Source organism: Carcharodon carcharias, chromosome 9 (assembly GCF_017639515.1).
Source record: "Carcharodon carcharias isolate sCarCar2 chromosome 9, sCarCar2.pri, whole genome shotgun sequence".
Classification (NCBI taxonomy): Eukaryota; Metazoa; Chordata; class Chondrichthyes; order Lamniformes; family Lamnidae; genus Carcharodon; species Carcharodon carcharias.
This window is the reverse complement of record NC_054475.1, coordinates 11889768-11911333: the sequence shown is the minus strand read 5'-3', so window position 1 is coordinate 11911333 and position 21566 is coordinate 11889768. Positions and strand designations below refer to the sequence as shown.

The 21566-nt window shown below is 46.3% G+C and overlaps 1 protein-coding gene across 1 annotated transcript in view; it reads right to left on the bottom strand.

Annotated features, from left to right (window-relative positions):
* The window catches only part of LOC121282090 (cyclin-dependent kinase 18-like), a 159256-nt gene extending 149218 nt beyond the window's left edge, over window positions 1-10038 (bottom strand). Inside the window, exon 1 of the mRNA XM_041195549.1 lies at window positions 9972-10038. The gene's annotated coding sequence lies outside the window, so the exon portion shown is untranslated. The remainder of the gene's footprint in view (window positions 1-9971) is intronic.
* Window positions 10039-21566: the final 11528 nt, after the last annotated feature.

Genomic DNA, 21566 nt, shown 5'->3' with positions numbered 1-21566 from the left:
TTTCCTCACAAACCAAACTTGAGCAAACCTTTGGTCACCGGTCTAATATATCCTTACATGTCTCAATGTCATATTTTGTTTGATAATGCGTCTGCAAAGCACCTTGGGACATTTTACTAGGTTAAAGGCACTATATAAATGCAGGTTGTTGGTTATTTTATATGTACACATATTTTATAAATACTCACACCAACGAAAATGGAAATTCTATATGGATTTCTGAGTGGTTTGATCTGAAGAGCCCTCTGGGTTTCTGCATGTCAGAACACGTCTAGCTTCTAAAAGAAACTACTAATAATATTATGAAAGCAAAATACTGCGGATGCTGGAAATCTGAAATAAAAACAAAAAAATGCTGGAAAAACTCAGCAGGCCTGGCAGCATCTGTGGAGAGAGAAACAGAATTAATGTTTCAAGTCCGTATGACCCTCCTTCAGAGCTACGGACTCGAAACGTTAACTCTGTTTCTCTCTCCACGGGTGCTGCCAGACCTGCTGAGTTTTTCCAGCATTTTTTGTTTTATCACTAATAATATTAAATGTTTTTAAAGTTAAAAACTGAACACTTGTCTTCTCCAAAAACATTAACAAATATTAAAGGAATATGTTATGAACGGTCGATGTTAAAACTTCAAGCAAAATCCAGTGCCAGCAAATTCAGCCAATTCAAGTGCTCAGTCTCTTTAAATATGTACTTTTTTTAAAAAAAAAGTTCTGTGTCTCCAGGTGAACAGGGGAATATAGCGGCAGTGATTTGGCACCGGTCGATTTCCACCCAGCAGAGGCGCTCCCCGCCCGCAGTTCCTAGACTGGGGAGTGAGTGGATTATCCCAGGGCTTCCCCATTGTGAACAGAACTACACAGTGGGCATCTTAGCTCAACGGAAGCTCGCAGATTCTGACCACAACCCGCGCAGAAGGGAGAGTGCCAGGCTTCGGAACAATTAACACAAAACCACTAATCTTGCGCGCTAACCAATTAATTGGAAAACAGTTCCGTCTGTCATTGACTTGAGCAAGTAAAGGTTGTCAAAATGCAGCATCTATCCCGTGCCGAGGTTGTAGCCAGGGAAACACCGTGGGAGAGGGAGAAAAAAAAAACCAGAACGAAATCTATTGCAAAAACATAACCAACCAAAGTCAATCAATCTCCTGTAAGCAGTCGTACTATCGTCCCAAGCGGCTCCCTGCTGATCATTTGATAAGTGATGTTCTCCCTAATGTAGGTCAAGCTTCCTCCTCCCCACACCCCTCTCCCCCTCATAAGTGGAAAAAGAACGAGTAAATGTAACGGCTCCTGAGTATTTGGCATACACCACAGTGTGACTGAGGGGAAACATCCCCTCATTAAACACACTTGAGAGCTGTGCACTTCAGGCAATTAGCTCTAAATTGGCAATCCCACTGAGAGAAGGCATAAAATTGCCCTGTTCGGGAACTGGAAATATCGCACTCTCCCAGGTTCAAATTCAAAGGGGAAGTCAGAAGAACCTGTTCTTTTTGGCCCACGTATCTCTGGTTATTAGGACGTGAAATGCTTGACCACACGTGGCTATTGAGGCAGAAGTCATTAAAGGGATTAGAAAACTATTTGAAAGAAGAGTTGGGAGGGAATAATAAGGTTCAAGTCGCTAGCTACAAAAAAAAACAACTTTCACTTAGAAAATTTCACTAAGGAAGGAGGAAGTCACAAGTTGCTTCATTGAGATGAAATGAGATAACTATAGGAACCGAGTTAAAAAAAAAGAACGTGTATGAAATGCTGATCACAAACATATATAAAGTGGGACTTTAAAGAAAAAAAAAGACTTGCATTACTATAGCACCTTTCATGATCTCAGCATCCCAAAGCACTTTCGAGTCAAGAAGTGTAGTTATTATTCTAATGGAGCATCAATACATAGTAAGCTCCCACAAACAGCAGTGTGATAATGCGTTAGGCCATGAGCGGCAGAACTTGGATGAGCTTAGTCTTATCTGAAGGGTGGGATTGGCTGAAAGATGGGAGACCGGCTAGGAGAACATTGAAAGGGACAACAGCGGAGATGACAAAGGCATAGCTGAGGATTTCAGCAGCAGATGGGCTGAGGCGGGCGTGGGAGACATGACTGAGGTGGGAAGTGGGCAGCGGGCGATCTCTGCAGCTGTAACATGTACAGCTCTACTTGGTACCACTGCCTGAGGTCAGTATACCCTGAGATGCGAGGGTACTGATCTCACATTGTTGTTGTGTGCTACCCATTGGCTAATTATCTGGGACCTCACGGACAGGCTATGCTCAGTCAGTGTAGCTTCATTTGGCCTCAATGCCTGTAGACTGTAGAGCAAAAAAAAATCAGCCAAGGGTCACATTCCTAATGGCTACCCTACCTTTCCCATGTTGCCATTTTTTTTATTTGTGAGCCTAAGCATCGTGTGTGAATGGCTATTTGATTATAGGGCTTTGAGCTAAGTCCAATCCTGTCCTCAGGCACCAGTAGAACAGATTGTTATTTATCTCACTGCTATTTGTGGAAGCTTGCTGTGTAGCAAATTAGCTGTCATGCTTCCTTTATTACAAAAGTGACCACACATCAAAAATATACTTCATTGGTTGTAAAATGCTGTGGGACGTCCTGAGGTCATGAATGGTGCTATATAAATGCAAGTCTTTTTTCTCCTTGTGTAATCAGTGTCTACATAAAAGATAATTCCCACAAATCATTGAGGATCGAAAATTCGAACTCTCGCTCCACTCACAGCCGCAATTCAACCAGTTCTAACGACTAGTGTGGTTCATAAAGAACTTTGAGTTTCTACTTGTGCTAGGGCTGAGGACAAGAGTCTAAAAGTAAATCACAACTCCCATTGAAAGCCATCCTTCAAAATTTGCTGCAAAATATAATGGCATCTGAGTGGTGGACACTTATTAATGTACAAATCAACCAGCAATTTGTGGAAGGAAGCAATGCCCCCTTTATTACAAACTGCCAAAACTTTCTGGATGATTTGTGCTACATCTCCAATAGCTTCACAAAAATGACATCTTGCCCCTAACTTCGCCATGAATTTCCAGAAATTGCTGCAATTGTACATAAATTAGCCATCAAACTTACCACAGAAATTTAAGTCTTGGAATTAACAGCTTAAGTCTCCTTTTAACAATGTGATAATTTAATAATTGCAAATCAACCTCTCCAGCCCAGAAAGTGAACAATTAAAAGTGTGGAGTGTCATGCCCTCAGGCTGTAAGTTGTTGCAGATTTTAAAAAAATGTCAAAATTCTATTTTTTTTCCCTTCCCTTTCTGTCTCTTTTTTTTCTTTCTCTTAATCCAATCTTTCTTTCAACCTCTTTATTTCTCTTTCTAGATCTGATTTGATTCTAGTTCACCCAATTTCCTGCTCAGTCCTTCTCTGTTTCTTTCCGAATGTTTACACCTCATTGGTTAAGGGGGTAGACTGCCGGCCACGTTGTTTGCTGAGGCCCCAGATGCCTGACTTGCCCTCGATGCGCTGTTATCAGCTCACACTCCCGGCAAAACGTGCAGGGCAAAGCAAGTTGTTGAGCTGAAGGGCAAAGCCAGGTAATGATGCACACCGCAAGATGCCCCATTCCGGTGAGTTCCAGCCCATTACCAATAGAGGTGAGAGCTTTGAGGACACAAACATAACGGTTGCTAGCAAATTATTCCAATATCTCCGCGGTTACACCAGTTTGGGTGAGACTGGTTGTGTAACGCATGCGAGTGTCGGAGCAGAAACAAGTGCTCACAAAGGGCAGTTCCTGAACTTTGGACTCTGGAGTGATAAGCCAGGATTGGTGAATAGCATAATATTTTTCGACTGCTGTGTTGTTGGAGCTTATCAAAGAGAAACATAACTGGGCCTCGTCAAAGGATTGTGTCCCTGTCGGTTTTCCGAGTCCTATTCATTCAATTCCGTAACACACCGTTCTCCTGGGAACCTTTTCCAGGCAAAGATTCACATCAGGAGCTGCCATTTGGTTGCTCAAATGGGGAAAGTAAAACGACACGCGTCAGAAAGATAGTGAAGCGGGTGACTGTTTTTGAGCCACGTCAAGGGCATGAGCTGCTGTCTTGTTCAAGTCTTAGGGCGGGATTTTCCAGCCTCGCCATGGTGGGATCGCCCGCGAGACATGCGACGGGCCCAGCCAAAAGTCCATTGGTGTTCAGCGAGACCCCAGTGGCGGGCGGAGCCGAGAAAACCCGGCCTTCGTCTTGACAGAGACAAAATTATAATTTTTCCGTGAACCACTATGGACCTGGTGGGGAATGCACCACCCACTGTCATTGTAAGTCACCCCTGTGCTAGCTGAGCTACTTTGGCTTCCATCCTACACATTTTAAAATTCTGTGTTCAAATCCCTCACCCTTCCCTATGTCTGTAACCTCCTCCAGGCACAGCCCTCTGAACCTTCTGTGTCCACCCCCCCCTCCCCCAACACTCACTGACCTCCTGTCCATCCCTTCTCCCTTATCCCTGCTATTGGTGTCCGTGTCTTCAGCCGCTGAGGTCCTAAGCTCTGAAAATTCCCTCCTCCTTTTAAGGTGCTCCTTAAAATCTAACCCATCATCCAAGTTTTCTGGTCACCTCTTTTCTTTATTTGTTCATGGGATGTGGACCTTGCATGTCCCTAACTGCCCTTGAAAAGGTTGTCATGAGCCACCTTCTTGAAGAATCACAGGATTTTAACGGCACAGAAGGAGGCCATTTGGCCCATCGTGTCTGCACCAGCTCTCCAAATGAGCATTATGACCTAGTGCCATTGCCCTGCCTTTTCCCCGCCCCCTGCACCTTGTTTCTATTCAAATAATCATCTAATACCCTCTTAAATGCCTCAATCGAACCTGCCTCCACCACATTTCCAGGCAGTGCTTTCCAGACCCGAATCACTCGTTGTGTGAAAGAGTTTTTTCTCATTTGCTTCTTTTGCAAATCACTTTAAATCTGTGCCCTCTCATTCTTGACCCTTTCACAAGCGGGAACAGCTTCTCCCTACCTACTCTGTCCAGCCCCCTCATGATTTTGAACGTCGCTATCAAATCTCCTCTTAACCTCCTTCTCTCCAAGGAGAACAGTCCCAACCTGGGCATTAATGAACCAGTTGGGTCTTTGCAGCAATCCAGTAGTTTTATGGTCACCATTCATAAGACAAACTTTTTACTCCAGATTTTGTTTAATTAAATTTAAGTTCCCCACTTGCTGCTGCGGTGGGATTTGAACTCATGTCCCTATGATATTAATCACAGCCTCTAGGTTACAAAGCCAGGAATATTATTCATATTATTCATATGCTACCGTAGCTCAATTTTTGGCTTTTGGTCAAATTTTGTCTCCTGTGAAGCATCTTGGAGCACTTTGCTAATTTAAAGGTGCTATATAAATACAAGTTGTTAGTGGCTGAAAATTGAGAGTGCTTCCCATTGAACCATGGCTGGGATCATAATCTGTGACTCTGCTGTAGCGTAGCTATAATTTCGTTGTATAATTATGCAATTAAAGAACTCACTGCGATGGTGCGATTACAAAAACTGATTCAATCTTGCAATTTATTGCTAAGTATCATTTACAAAAATGAGCACTGTAAATTGTGACATTGAACTAGGTGCACAAAGCACCCTAATTCAGCACCTAACTAAAACCCCAAAGAGACTGTGGTGTTACAGAGGGGGATTGGGGGCAGGCCCACATCTGCCTCTATGACAATGTGCACGCTCACTGTAAGGTTTCCTTTCCCTCTCCCCTGTGGTTGCAGGGGTTTTTACAGTTTGCAACTGGCACAGATGCCTTCTTGGTAATGTGCCCAATTACCCACAATTGCTGGCAGAGCCCGCACAATGTGTCCGAAGGCTATTCGACCACAGAAGTGTGGCAGCCCAGCCTGGTCCTTTCCTCGGCCAATAAACAGACATTCCTCTAGGTGGTGTGAGTCGGTGGGGGGTGGATAAAGAGAATCTTTGTTTTCCACAGTGAGTTGTGATCTGAAACATGCTGACTGAAAGAGCAGAGGAGGCGAATTCAGTAGCAACTTGCAAAAGGGAATTGGATAAATACTTTGAATGGAGAAAGTTGCGGGGCTATGGGGAACAAGCGAGGGGCCACCAAAATGATGGGCCTAATGGCGTCCTTCAGTTCTGTACAATTCTATGGTTCACTGATTCACAGAGCTAAAATCCTCTCCACGCCTCACCTGACAACCGCAAGTGCATTTTTCAAAAGGGATCTTTACCCCCTCCCTAGCTCAGGGCTGTTCCAACCAGTGAACACCACACAGACCAGCTATCTGAACCTGCAACCTTCTTGTCTTCCAACAACATACCTGCATTTATGTTGCGTCTTTAATGCAGCAAAGTGCGTCCAAAGTGCTTTACAGGGGCATCACCAGACGAAATAATTCCATGGTTCTGCCATGACCAGATCTGGGTTAATTCCTTAGATCAGGATATTAGGGGTAATTTTAATGTTGGGACTGGGAGGGCCCAATAGCGCGAAAGAATTCGGGAAGTTCCCTGCAAGCTGTGGAGGTTTAACTTCATAGCGTATGTCTTTCGCCACTGATAGGTTCCTGCTTGGCTTTCGGTTGATTGGGGAGCATCTGGAGGAGGTTGCTGGACCAGGTAGGTCCGATCCCAAGAGCAGGGCCCAGTCCCTGGCCCTGGGTGGGTCCAATCTGGAAAGGGGTGTGATGTTTCCTGTGGGAGCATTTGTCTGATGGGGTGGGTCGGGGGGGGGGCTTGGAGAGGGCACAGGGTGGGTGCTGTGGGTGGGGAAGCGTTTCAGTTCTGCCTGGCCCACGAGCAGTGCTGTAAAGGCACTTACCTTCCCTCCAAGGCTCCCCTTACCTCACTGCAGCTGCTGAGCTTTTCGAGCCTGGGGAACCCAGACTGACACATTGAAGGCGGGTTAGCCCTGAATTTTACAGCCTCATTCAGATATTTAAAATGCCAGCCCTGCGAGGAAGGGCTCCGGTGCCCAGTTCGTGCCCCATCTGAGTAACACCCGGGAGCTGGAGAGCTGGAACCAACTTCCAGAAGTGATCAAAAATTTTACCCATTCAACTCTCCTGTCTGCACCCAATCACCCATGTTAAAACTCCCCCATTCAGTCAACAGGGACCAGGGACCCTTGAGCTGCTCCATTCAGCATGGCGGTGTGTGTATCAAAGGAGCCATCGACGGCAGCTTTTCCCAGTCGTAACTTTTCAGTTGGTTGCTAAGCAGTAGGACCGTTGCCATTGGTTACGTAAACGCATATTTTGGAAAGAATTATTGTTTCTACCAGCGGCGGCCTGCTTTTACAGTTTTGAAGAATTTGTCTGACAGGGAGGAATAGGGAGAACATTTAAAGATGATGCATGGGAGAGTGAGGCTCTGTGTAATGCGAAGTGAAATGAAACTTGATTTATATGGGCTTCAAATCATGTTGTACAGCAACAGTTCTCCACATTTAATTGTGGCTGTCTGCTGTCCATTGTTGGGCCTTGTCTGAGTTGTGGGTGTTCGGTATGAGCGGTGTGTGGAGTCTTGAGACAGCAAGTGACTGACCAGGAAGGTTCCCCTCCCACCAAACCTCCCCCCACAAGCTCGAAAGGAACATAGTCCATTCAGCCCCTCTGGCCTGTTCTGCCACTCAGTTAGATTGTGGATGAACCAAACTTCAACTTCATGTATGCTGCCTTGGCTTAATTAGGCTTCATTCCTCTTAGTTAACCAAAAATCTGTTGCTTTGAAAGCTCCACATCCACACACCAACCCCAAAGCCTGGAGGGAAGCAAGCAGACCAGGCTTGAATAGTTGCGGATGAGAGGATGAAAGAAAGTAAGGAAGGTTTGCATCTATATTGCACCTATTTATATATATATGACCTCAGGACATCCCTTTACAGACAATGAAGCACTTTGGAATTGTACTCACTGCTGCATTGTAGAAAATACAGCAACCAATTTATACACAGAAAGCTTCCTCAAACAGCAGTGTGATAATGACCAGAAGGTCTGTTTTAATGATGTCGGTTAACAAGCAGAATTTGCCTTCTCTTCTTCAAACAGCACCATGGGATCTCTCACATCCACCTGAGAGGGCAAACAGGACCTCAATATCGCGTCTCATCCAGGAGACGGCACCTCTGACAGCGCAACACTCAATCGGTATTGTAATGGCTAATTCTCAAGTGACCAGAGTGAGGGTTGAACCCACAGCCTTCTAACTCAAAGGGGGAGAGTGTTATCCCTCTGAACCCAAGAGGCAGGAAGGTTGTTTGATTTCCTTTGGGAAATCAGGGTGTATTGCTGCAGCATCTTCCCTCGCATGGGTTAAAAAAACTCAGCCGCTGTTCCTGCGCCAGAACACTGTGAGTGAGCACTGCTGGTTAGAGAGGATCAGAGTCAACTGTGATGCTGCACACGGTCAAATAGCAGCCGACATGCCCCTTCTGGATTCGCATGGGAGACAATTGGCCAACGCACTGAAGAAAGTCTGCGAGCTGTGGCACTCTGTCCCAGCAGGGGTCAGGATCTCCAAAGAAGATAAGGAGGAAAACAGAATTTATTCTGACACAGAGTTTCACAATCATTACAGCACTGAAACAGGCCTTCCAGCGCTCCACATGAGCGTCCTCCCACCCCTCTTCATCTCACCCTATTGGCATATTCTATTTATTTATCCTTCATGTGTTTACCTCGCTTCCTCTTAACTATATCTATACTATATACTATTTGCCTCAACTACCCCGCGTGGTGAGTTCCACATTCTCACCACTGTCTGGGAAAAGTTTCCCTTGAATTCCCAGTTGGATTATCTTAACCTTTATGACCTCTAGTTTTGGTCTGGCCATGTGAAAGTACCTTCGTCACATCCACCCTATCAAATTGCTTCATAATCTTGAAGACCTTGATTACGTCACTTGTCAACTTTCTCTTTTCTAGCCTGTTTAGTCTTTCCTCAGTTATAACCTCTGAGTTCTAGCCAGCGATCTTGATTGTGCTTTCCAGGTATGTTTTCTTCAGTTGCTACATGTATTCACCCGATTCAGCCTCGAACTACACTTCTTTCGAGACTGGCAGTTCCCAAGAGTGGCCTCATGAGCGCCCCCCCCCCCGCCCCCCGCCCCCCTCTCCATCTGGTCTCTTCCCATCATCTTTCTAAAGCTACTGGTCTAAGCCCGGATGGTCAGCAGAATAGGGGATCAGATTCGTGATGCCAGTCACCTCATAATGAGTTCATCTTGTACATGGTGCCATAATCATGCATAGGAACATAGAGACATTACAAACATAGAAACATAAGAATCAAAGTAGACCATTCAGCCCCTCAAACCCATTCCGTCATTCAATTAGATCCAGGCTGATCTGTATCTTATCTCCACCTGCCCACCTTAGTTCTGTAACCTTTAATGCCCTTGCCTAGCAAAAATCTATCAACCTCACTTTTGATATTATCTATCCACGCCCCCCCCTACTCTCGACAGCTTTTTGCAGGAGAGAGTTTCAGATTTCCACTGCTAAGGTAAAAATCAACAGTGCACTCTGTGCCCTCGCTGCTGAAATCCCACAGCCGCCATCCCTCAGCATTCTGTGAGATACCACATCCCTAGATTTCATGGCTATTGTTTACAGTCCCTTATTCAGCAGTAAAACCACACAACCTCTCCCTTCATTGCCCTGCTGCTGTGTGCATTAGTCCCAGAGGGAGGGCTGACAAGAGTGTTTGCAACATACTTAAATGTTACTGACTAACCTCCTTGTATCAAGACGCAATAAAGCATTCCCCCTGCACCATAGCAGGATCTGCTGTTGTACAAGCGTTTTAGGAATATTTGGCATTTTAAGGAGTCATGTTGCAGGTTTTGCTAATTACAGTGATCTTTGTAAATCATCAGATACTTACAGCAGTGTCACAGGATCAAAGCAAGAGTTGTAAAATTACTTCTAGAATATTCCAAGCAGAAATGTTTTAAAAAAAAACAGCCACTTACAGACTTTAACAAGAAGAGACTAGATTTCAGCTAGTTGTGGTTCAGCAACACTGGATTTTAGTGTCTGGAAGCTTCCCTTAGAGAGCATCATACGCACACATACTTCATGGTCTGATGAGAGCATAGATCACATCAACACTAAGCACTGATATTAGTCCCGACTCCGCCTCTCCCTTGCTCTCTCCACATTCCCCAGACTGTTTGATCCAGCCTCCTGTCACTCTGAGAGCTGCCTGTTCCTGTTCCCTCACCAATCCTGTGTACTGTTCCTTTGGGGTTATTTTTATTTCTCCCCTGCAACCCCTTCCCTCAAACTGCTCCCCCACCACCCCCAACCCTGCCACCCCCACCACCCCTCACATTAACTCTGCCAAATCTTTCACAAAATGTCCGCAGTGTTCCAGTAGCTGGAGCCTCAAGCTGCGGGTTGTCTCTCAGTCAGGCAGAAACAGCATGTTTACTGATCAACATAGTGAAAGGGGGCCGGAACACAAGTAGCACAGGAATCAGAAGGAATAATGTTTCTGCCCGCTATACTGTTTTGGGAAAATGTCAACTGATTATTTGACTTAAAGGCAAGACTGCAGTCTCAGTCCCTTTACCCTCCCAGTGTCCATGCCTCAGGGATATACCTGTTCGAATAACTTGAGCTCATTCTAAACTCTGCTGCCTATGTTCTAACTTGCACAAAATCCCATTCACCCATCACCCCTGTGTTCACTGACCTATGTCAGTTCCTGGTCTGGTAGTGCCTCAATTTTTAAAATTCTCGTCCCTGTTCTCAACCTCCTCCATGAGCTCGCCCCACCTCACCCTGTCACTGCAATCTCCTCCAGCCATACAACCCTCTGAGTTCCGAAGAAGAGTCATGTTGGACTCGAGACATTAACTTTGTTTCTCTCTCCACAGATGTTGCCAGGCCTGCTGAGCTTTTCCAGAATTTTCTGTTTTTATCTCCGAAGCCGCTGATCTTCTCTAACCCTGGCCTCTTGTGCATCCCCAAATTTCATCGCTCACCATTGGTGGTCATGCCTCTGGCTGCCTGAGCCCTAAACTCTGGAAGTGCCTCTTAAAGCTCTCTGCCTCTGCACTTCTCTCTGCTTCTATAATACTCTCCTTAAAAGCTACCCATTTAATCAAGATTTTGGTCACATGTCCTGAAGTGCCTTGGGATGGTTTACTATGTTGGAGGCGCTATATAAATGCGTTGCTGAAAAAAGAGACATGCTGTCAAAACTTTTCATCTTGCACTCACCAGGACAGATTCACAAGAATATCAAACCTTAAAGGGAACAACAGTTTACACGGCATCTTTTCAGCAATACTCAAGTTCAATATGACCATTTATATAAAGGTGAGTTATTATTGTGAAGCCAGTGTTTATTTTGATCAGACAGTGCACGCAGCAATTCCATGGCAAACTTGAGTTTGTTAACTTTGATAGACTGTGTGTTGCTTGTTTAAGAGTTGCTGAAGTTTGTTTGGTTTCGGGTTTTAGTTGAGTCTGGGACCAAGGGAGCCTTGGAAGCAACAGGAGGCCATCCAGCCCCATTGGACTATCATCGGGAACAGGAGGGGGCCATTCAACCCTGAATCATGTTCCATCATTCAGTTAAATCATGGGTGATCTGCACTATTTGCCCACCTATGTTTCATTAAACTTGAAGTTAATACCTAACAAACATTCATCAATCACTGACTTGAAAGCCTCAATTGTTCCTCAGAAGCCATGGCCTTTTGCAGGGGAAATGTTCCAGATCTCCACTATATTTTGCATGAAAAATTGCTGGATTTCACTCCGAAATGGGTTTGGCTTTAATTTTAAGGTTATGTCCCTTGTTCTGAACTCCCCCACTAGAGCAAACAGTTTCGCGATATTTACCCCATTGGATCATTTTAACATTTTAAACACCTTGAGGAGGTGACCCTTCAATCTTCTAAACTCAGTAGGGAGCTTGGCATGTTATCCAAGCTCTTGTTCAGAGTTACTCGCCTTGCCTATCTATGGGTTGGTCGCTGCTGCTTTGGCCCTGGTATTTTGTCCTCTTTTTTTAGGTGGGCAAAGAATTGTTGGGTTGCAGCAAAAGGGAGCTCTAGAGTACACAGCAGAGGTGGCCCTACCCATAGAGTAGTGTGATCCCCATGAGAACAATTCCAGAGAAAGGAAAAAGCTCCATGTCTCCAAGGCCCCTTTGACACCTGCTCAATCCTGGGATCCCCACACACTGAATGCTGGGAAAGCCCACAAGGGGACATCCTGATGTCACAGGGAGAGAGTGGATTTCTGACTCAAGCATCCTCAAGGGCATTAAGAAAGTTCAGGTTAACGTGAGAAGAGAAAGAAAGACTTACAATTATGTAGCACCTCTCATGACCTCAGAGCATCCCAAAGCCCACTTTGCAGCTCATGAAGTCCTTTTGAATTGTAGTCACCGCTGTGATGTAGGGAAACATGCAGCAGCCAATATTCACACAGCAAGATTCCACAAATAGCTATGTGCTAATGACCAGGTAATCTGTTCTGATGTCACTGGAGTGCGAAATATTGTCCAGGACAAAAATCAAATAAAATTCACCTGAGGCTAATGCTGATATTTTGAACCACAAGCAGCCTCTCCTGGATTTTTTTGTACCAAAGGTTCCTAGAGGTTGAGCCCCCACTAACTCAATGACTAATCCCTTTGGTGCTGGGCCACAGAGACGAACAAAGTCCTGTGTTCAAACACCTATCCATTAACTCGTACTTTTTTGGCTTCCAGTGCCGACGTTAAGTGCTCAGGGTAAAAGGGAGCAGGATTGGGCCCAGTGGTTGCAGCATTGTGTCAAATTCTGGGCATCACATTTTAGAAAGGATGACCAAGGGCCTGGAGATGGTGCAGAGGAGATTTACTAGGACAGTAACAGGGATGAGAGGCTGCAGTTGCATGGAGAGGCAGCTGGGAATGTTTCTCCTTTGGGGCAGAGAAGGTAAGGAGAGACCTAAGAACGGTGTACAAAATTGTGAAGGGTTTTGACAGATAAGTAAGAGGAAACTGTTTCCACTAACATGGCTGGGTAACAAAAGACTCAAATTCAATGCAATTGTCAAAAGAACAGCAGGGGGGTGTTTTATAAATGCGGCAAGTTGTCATGAACTAGAATGTTCTGCCTGAAAGAGGGGTGGAGGAAAACTCAATACTGACTTTCAAGAGAGAATTGGATGAATACTTGAAAGGAAAATAATTTGCAGTGCTATGAAGAAAGAGCAAAGGGAGTAAGACTGAGTGGATACCTCCTTCAAAGAGCCAACACAGGAATGGTAGGCTGAATGGCCTCCTTCTGCATAAATCTATGAAGTTGTACCCCATTTACAACAATGAGCTTCAGCCTTAACTGGGAAAGCCCTCTCTTATGAGCTTGTCGGCTTCCCATGAGAACTACTCTGTGGACTGTCTTCAATAAAATACCTGATTTAAGTCAAATTTGGAGCAATTTTGTGCTCTAGGCCCCTTTTGCTTACGGGTTTCAGTTGAGAAAATGCAAACTGATTCGACATAGGACCGATACCCTAACGGACCTTTGCTGAGAAGAAATACGAGCAGAAAATTCTGGAGTACGTAAGAAGGTCTGGCAACGTCTGCGGAAAGATAATCGGAGTTTACGTTTTCAGGTGAAGGACCTCCCGCCTCCATCTCAAGGGTTGTGCCGACGCTGGGCAGGATGTTCCGGTCCTACCCGCCATGGGAATCGCCGCAGGCAGGACCAAAGGTTTGACGGACCAGCGAAAGATCCTTTCGACTTCGGGCGGGAATTTCCGGTCCCGCCACAGGCAGGACCGGACAACCGCACCCGCCAACTCTTGCTTCTCTCTCCGCAGGTGCTCCCTGACCGGTTGAGTATTTCCAGCACTTTTTCCGGGGAGGGTTTTCCCTCAGTCGGGCGGGCGCGGCGGGTTGGGGGGGGGTGGTGGGGGGGTTGCGAGCGTGGAAGTCAGCGCACGTGCCGCCGGGGGTCGTTTGGGGGGGGGGGGTGGGGGGGGGTGTTCACGGGAAGCTCCCGCACGAGCAGGGATGTGTCGAAAATGAGCTCCGAGAACTTCTATTTCCTTTTTAATTAACATCGGAAATCTCATCCCGCCCCGTGGATGAGGTTTCCTCAAAAATCGAAAGGCCCGCTCAGCCTATTGCCCACCCCACCCCCTCAACTCCCCCCGCCTCCCCCCCCCCCCCCCCCCCCCCCCCCCCACCGGCCAGAGGGCAGGCAGGGGAAAAATTCTATTTGATTCATCGATTAACGGGCTTAACAGCCCTCTTAATTGTCCTGGGGCCCGCTACCGACTCCCCTGCTCGCACCTGCCAACCGAAATATCGTGTGAGGAGGTCTGGGACGCTCGCCCGCAGGCTGAGGTGAAAATTCAGCACCCCCTCCACGCCCCCACCCACCCCGCCCACCCCCCCCCCCCCCCCCCCCCCCCCCCCCCACCACACCCCCCGGCTTTTATTTCGGATTTCCAATATCTGAAGGATTTTGCTTTTGTCCCCATGATCTGGCGAGACGTGAACCCAGGATCCCGCGGTGAGAGTTGAAAATTGAATGGGGCGGCCTCCCCTTTTACCGTTAAGGCTGGAGCCCAAATGGAAAGCTCCCCGTATCACCGTCACCCTGAGGATGGGTCTCAACAGCAGAGTTCAGTTAAACAGGAAATGCTTGCATTGTGTTTATCTGATCTTGATGGTATGACCTATAATGAACTCTTGTTAATTGTTATGTTCTTCCCTTCAAATATCATGCCCCATAAAAATCATGCAGGCTGTCAGAAGCTTAAAACATTAGCAAACAAATCCATCAGCTAATTTTGATTAATCCGCCATATATATTTAGATAACAGCAACGTCTCTCTAGATACTGAATGGCCACGAAATGTAGAAAGATATTCCCATTTTGGTCCAAAACTAGGGACCGAAAATATCAGAGAGTCCAATCGGGGATTCAGGAGAAACTTTCTTTACCCAGAGAGCGGTGAGAATGTAGAACTCGCTGCCACAAGGAGGAGTTGAGGCCAATGGTGTAGATGGATTTCAGGGGATACTAAATAAACACAAGAGATAAAGGAACAGGAAGATGTGCTGATAGGGCTGGATGATGTAGGGTGGGAGAAAGGTCATGTGGAACACGTACACCAGAGCTGGAGCAAATGGCCTTCCAGCATATGCCAATGGCAGGTGTTAAGAGCGGGAGAGATTCCTGGTCAACCATGCCATGGGAAGAAGATTGGAGCCCCTACCAACACTATTCATCGCTCCAGACTACAACCCGCAGGTGAAAGTGGACATCACCACAGCAGCTTGGCAGGATGGTCAATGTGGATCAGATTGGCGCCAACAGCATGGGTTCGATCTTTGTTCTGGCTGGGTGGATTCAGGACCTGCCTCCTTGTGGTGGAAGCCGTGATGCTGTGGGTCAGACCTGCCTTCAGGCAAAGAACTGAAAAAGAAGAAGAAAGGTGATATATAAATTCAAGTTGTTGCTACTGCTAAATGTCTAAGCTTGCATTTGAACAGTGGATGGAGTGCCAGAGGACTTAAATAACGAAAGAAAAACTTAGACCTGCATTCTTATAACGTCTTTCATGACCTCAGGATATCCCAAAACACTTTACAACCAATACAGTATTTTTTATGGTAATTTGGAAAACATGGATATCAATTTTCTCACAGCAAATCCCATAGACAGCAACAAAATAAGTGACCAGATCATCTGTTTTAATAAAAATTGACCAGGCCATTGAGAGAGCTCTCCTGGTGCACTTTGAATGGTGTCGTGCATCTTTTACATCCACATGAGAGGGCAGATAGAGCCTCAGTTTAGCATCTCATCCGAAACACAGCATCTCTGACAGCGTGCCAATGAAATGCTCTACCCATTGGCACAATGCATCAGTGTACCAATTCTCTGTGGTAGGAGATCTGGGAATGATCTCCATGTCTATAATTCTTAGCCTCAGGATACCGCATGGAGGCTGGAAGCTTAGAACCATAGAACCATAGAACACTACAGCACAGAAAAACAGGCCATTCGGCCCTTCTACCCTGTGCCGAAATATTATTCTGCTAGTCCCATTGACCTGCACCTAGTCCATAACCCTCCAGACCTCTCCTATCCATGTATCTATCCAATTTATTCTTAAAACTTAAGAGTGAGCCCGCATTTACTACGTCAGATGGCAGCTTGTTCCACACTCTCACCATTCTCTGAGTGAAGAAGTTCCCCCTAATGTTCCCCCTAAACCTTTCCCCTTTCACCCTAAAGCCATGTCCTCTCGTGTTTATCTCTCCTAATCTAAGTGGAAGTACTCTCAAAGGAGGGCAGCAAATGTCAGCTGATTAACTCAGAGCCCTCCCATCCTTTGCAAAAACTAATTTCTCAGCCCCGGGAACACTTCACAAAGGGCCACACTCTCCCTCAGGGATGGATCTCAAAAACAAGCACATGCATTAAGGGAGCAAAATGGGGAGCAAGCTCGAAAACATTGCGAACCAGTGCACTTGCTCTTTGCTATTCCACTGCCAAATACGCCTGCCCTGCATGGGAAAGACCTACTCACTGCTAAGATGATGGATGCCGTTCTGAATGCAAGCTGCAAACTTATCACAGGTTGTTTAAAACCAACAAACACCAACAGCCTATATATCCTGGCGGGTATCGCTCCCCCTGATATAAGAAGAACGGTAGCCATCAAGAAAGAGCGACTCCGTCAAACATCATTTGAGAGGCACCCTCTACATGGTCATACACCTACACCCAGCCGCCTAAAGTCAAGGAAGAGTTTCATGAACAGGGTTGTTCCATTACAATCAACCCCATCTGAAGCCCGCATCACCTTGTGGAAAGACCAGCTCGCCAGTCTCGAACAAAACGCAGCGATGGAAATTCTACCGGATGAAAGCCTTCCCCAGGAGCTAATTGCAACTGGGCAACCTGGAATTGCCTTAACAGACTTAGGACTGGTGTAGGTCGTTCAAAGGTGTCGCTAAGCAAATGGGGATATACAACCTGCCCAACAACTTGTGAATGTGGAACTGAGCCACAGACTATGCAACATCTCCGGCAATGCCTATCGCTAGAGGAACCCTGCACTGTTGCAGATCTTGCCGAATTCAACAACAAGGTGCAAAAATGTGTCCAGTTCTGGCTGGGTCATGAATAGACTGTCCATGGACACGATAAGAAGAAGGTGCATTAAGGGGAACTCAGCATCTTACCAATAACAGTAAATGGCTATCTCTTCATATCCAACCTACTTGATTAGTCTTTCTGCCATCGTCAGCTCTCCCTCAATTCGAGGATGATGTTTATTCAGGGTCAGGAGTTTCTGTCCTGGGTCTTCTTGTGACTGCAAAAGGTTCTCAGGTCTTTGGGCACAAGGGGCAGAACGTCCCAGGAGGTAGTGGGACCCAAAAGGCAGGATTTGCTTCCTTTTCTTCCCTACTCTGCTGGCGCTCTGCCTCATCATTAAGACGATGTGACTCAAAATGTGATCCAGCTTGATGGAGACGCTGTTGCGATCCTGGGCGATTGATAGCAAGCTCATCTCAGTCATTAATGTCACTGTCGCCGGGTCACAATCCTGGAACCCCCCCCTCCCTAACAGCACAGTGGGTGTACCTACACCACATGGACTGCAGTTGGTCAAGAAGGCGGCTCACCACCAGCTTCTCAAGGGCAATTAGGGATGGGCAATAAATGCTGGCCTAGCCAGTGACGTCCACATCCTGTGAGTGAATAAAAAAATGCTGCCACGCTTTAAGGAGACATTCAGAGTGTCTTTGAAGCATTTTCTTTGGCCTCCTCTGGAACGCTGGCCGTTTGAGAGCTGGGAAAGCAGAATTTGGTGAGGGTGATGGCTTTTGGCCATCCAGACACATTGTCCAGTCCATTGAAGTTGATTTTGCAGGAGTTTTGTCTGAATGCTTATGGAACCAGCTTCAAGAAGGACACTAGCACTTGTTCAGTGGTCCTCCCATTGAATCGGAAGGATGTGCTGAAGGCATTGCTGATGGAACTTCTCTAGCGCTCTTATATGTTGCTGATACATAGTCCAGATCTCACTGCAATACAGGAGTGTAGTGATGACAAGTGCTCTGTACAGTAGGACTTTGGTTGACTTGCGGAGGTCTTTATTGTCAAACAGTGTCGTAGTTTGTAGAAGGCTCAGCTGGATCTCCTCATCAATGGTGGCCTTTTGAGAGAGATGTCTGCCAAGAAATGGGAAGTGCTCAACATATTCCAGAGTCTCTTGTTCAACATACATGGGAGTGGAATATTTGCTTGACCAGATCTGGGCTATCATATGAGTTTTGTTTTGGAAATATTGAAGGGCAGGCTGAGTCTCTTGCATGCAGAATTGAAGAGATTGAGAGTGACTTGCAAGTCTGGTGCGGAGTGGGCAGTGACACTGCAGTAATCTGCAAACTGTAGATCATGTGTGTCTATAGTAGTCAGTTTAGTTTTGGAATGGAGGTAACTGAGGTTAAAGAGTTTTCCATCAAGGCAGCATTTCATACTGACACCAGAGGGCTGTTGATCTCTGATGAGGTGAATAGTCAGGTAGATTGTACATTGTAAAGGGGCTATAACAGCATGGCTTAACCCCATTGGGAATCCCTTATCGGAATTTTGAAGGCATCTGTTTCGATTTCCCACTCAAGACATTTGCAGTCATATCATCATAAGGCAATTGTAAGATTGTAATGCAGTTTCTTGGGCATCCAAAAGCTGGGAGCACAATCCACAGAGCCTTGCGATTTACTGAGCTTTGGCCAGGTTGGTGAATGCAAAGAAGAGCACCCTGTATTGTCCACAACATTTTTCTTGGATTGTTCTGGCAACAAACACCACGTCAGGGGTTCCCCTGGAAGGTCAGTGTCTCTGGAGGGACTTCCTCAGCCACAGGGAGCGGGCAATTCAGGAGAATGCGTGTCAGGAATTTCCCTGCTGTGGACAAGAGGGAAATACCTCGATAGTTTCCACAGCGTTATCTAACACCAGTCCTGAAAATAATTACAATCCTGAAGTTGGGATGGGTGGGGGGGGCAGGGGTGGGTGTGGGAGTGGGGGGGTTGGTGTTGTTGTGGGGGGGTTGGTGGTGGGGTGGTTGCGGTGGGGTTATTGTTGGGGGGGTTGTTTCGGGGCGTGTTTGTTGCGGGGGGGGTTGTGTGGGTGGGGGCTGGGGGCGTGGGGGGATTGCAGGGGGGCGGGGGGGGTGGTTGCGGGGGGGTAGGAGGGCGGGTGGTTGGAGTTCTTTTACTTCCCAAACCCGTAGGATGAGTGTATAGAATCGAGATGTGAGCAAAAGTCCACCAGCTTTGAAGACTTCAGCTGGAATACCATCGGGATCGCAGGCTTTGCTGTTTTCCATCTGTTTGATGGCTTGTTTCAGCTCTCCCATCGATGGTGCTTTACACACGAACTGTACACAGGGCACAGGGGGATAGCCTGGAGGGTGTCAGCTGCCACTGTGGATTCTTTCCAGCATTGATGGGTGGCATAGTCATGAAACACCATCCTGTGAATGAAGAGAATTTTGTCCATTGGCCTTGGTCTTTGGATGGTCCTGGTGACCCTGATGGGCATCTTACCGCCTAATGCAGTAACAGGAAGGAGCTATTTCTTCCTACAATTATCCCTTCCTGCTTAATGACCTCATGAGTTGCTTAAATCTCCTTCCAAATCCTGGCCATTCATACTCTACATGCTTTGTTTCTTCTGTGTCAATAAAATGTTCAGCCTAGTGGCCGAGTGTTAGCATCATCATGTTGCCTTGTGGACAAAGAGTCTTCAAAACCACAATGCAGGAAGAGTGATGATAGGATCACAATCAGTTGGCTTGCAATGAACATAATAGCACAAGAAATAAGAGCTGGAGTCAGTCCAACAGCTCTTCAAGCCTGCTGCAATATTCAATAAGATCTTGTCTGAATATCTACATCAACTCAACTCTACTGCCTTCTCCCTATATTCCTCAATTCCCTTAGTATCCAAAAATCTAGCCATCTCAACATTGAATATATTCAATGACTGAGCATCCACAGATCTATGGTGTAGGGAATTCCAAAGATTCACAAGTGAGATCCTCTGAATGAAATAATTTCTCATCATCTCAGTCCTAAATGACCAACCCCTTATCCTGAGGCTATGAATCCTAGTTCTAGACTCTCCAGCCAGGGGAAACATGATCTCAGCATCTATCTTGCTAAGTCCTCTAAGAATTTATGCATTTCAATGAGATCATCTCTTATTGTCCTAAATTCCAGAGTACATAGGCCCATTCTACTTAACCTCTCCTCACAGGACAATTCTCTCAGGGATCAGCCTAGTGAATCTCTATTGTGCCCCCCTCTAAGCTAAGTATATCCTTTCTTAGGTAAGGAGACCAAAACTGCATATAGTGATGACCTTACTAGAGCTGTTTATAATCTCAGCTGGACTTCCTTACTCTTTTCCACCAGCCCACTCATAGCAACACCTTCTCAATTGCTTGCTGTACCTCCAAAATAACTGCACTTCTTCAAATCTGGCCTCTTGAGCATCCAAAATTTTAATCAATCCCCTATTGGTGGCCATGCCTTCAGCTGGCTAGGCCCCAAGTTCTGGAAATCCCTCCCTACACCTTTCAGCCTCTCACTCTCTCTCTCTACTCTTTTCATACATTTCTCTTTGGCTCGGTGTTAAACTTTGTTTGCAAATCACACCTGCGAAGCCCTTGGAATATTTCCCTGTGTTGCAGCTGCTCAGTAAATACAAATTGTGGTTGCTTTTTTTATTCAACCATGGGATGTGGGTGTCACTGGCCGGGCCAGCATTTATTGCCCGTCCCTAGTTGCCCTTGAGAAGGTGGTGGTGAGCTGTCTTCTTGAACCGCTGCAGTCCATGTGGTGTAGGTACACCCATGGTGCTTTATGGAGGGTTCTCAGGATTTTGACCCAGCGACAGTGAAGGAACAGCAATATATTTCCAAGTCAGGATGGTGAGTGACTTGGAGGGGAACTTCCAGGTGGTGGTGTTCCCATCTATCTGCTGCCTTTGTCCTTCTAGATGGTGGTGGTCATGGGTTTGGAAGATGCCATTGAAGAAGCCTTGGTGAATTCCTGCAGTGCATCTTGTAGATGGTACACACTGCTGCTGCTGTGCATCGGTGGTGGAGAGAGTGAATGTTTCTGGATGGGGTGCCAATCAAACGGACTACTTTGTCCTGGATGGTGTCGAGCTTCTTGAGTGTTGAGGGAGCAGTTTCCAGTCAATGGATGTTGATAGTGGGGGATTCAGTGATGTCATTGAACATCAAGGGCCGATGGTTGGATTCTCTCTTGTTGGAGATGGTCATTGCCTGACACTTGTGTGGTGCAAATATTACTTACCACTTGTCAGCCCAAGCCTGGATATTGTCTAGGTCTTGCTGCATTTGGACATGGACTGCTTCAGTATCTGAGGAGTCATGAATGATGCTGAACATTGTGCAATCATCAGCAAATATCCCCACTTCTGACCTTATGATGGAAGGAAGGTCATTGATGAAGCAGCTGAAGATCTTTGGGTGGAACTTTTGCAGTGATGTCC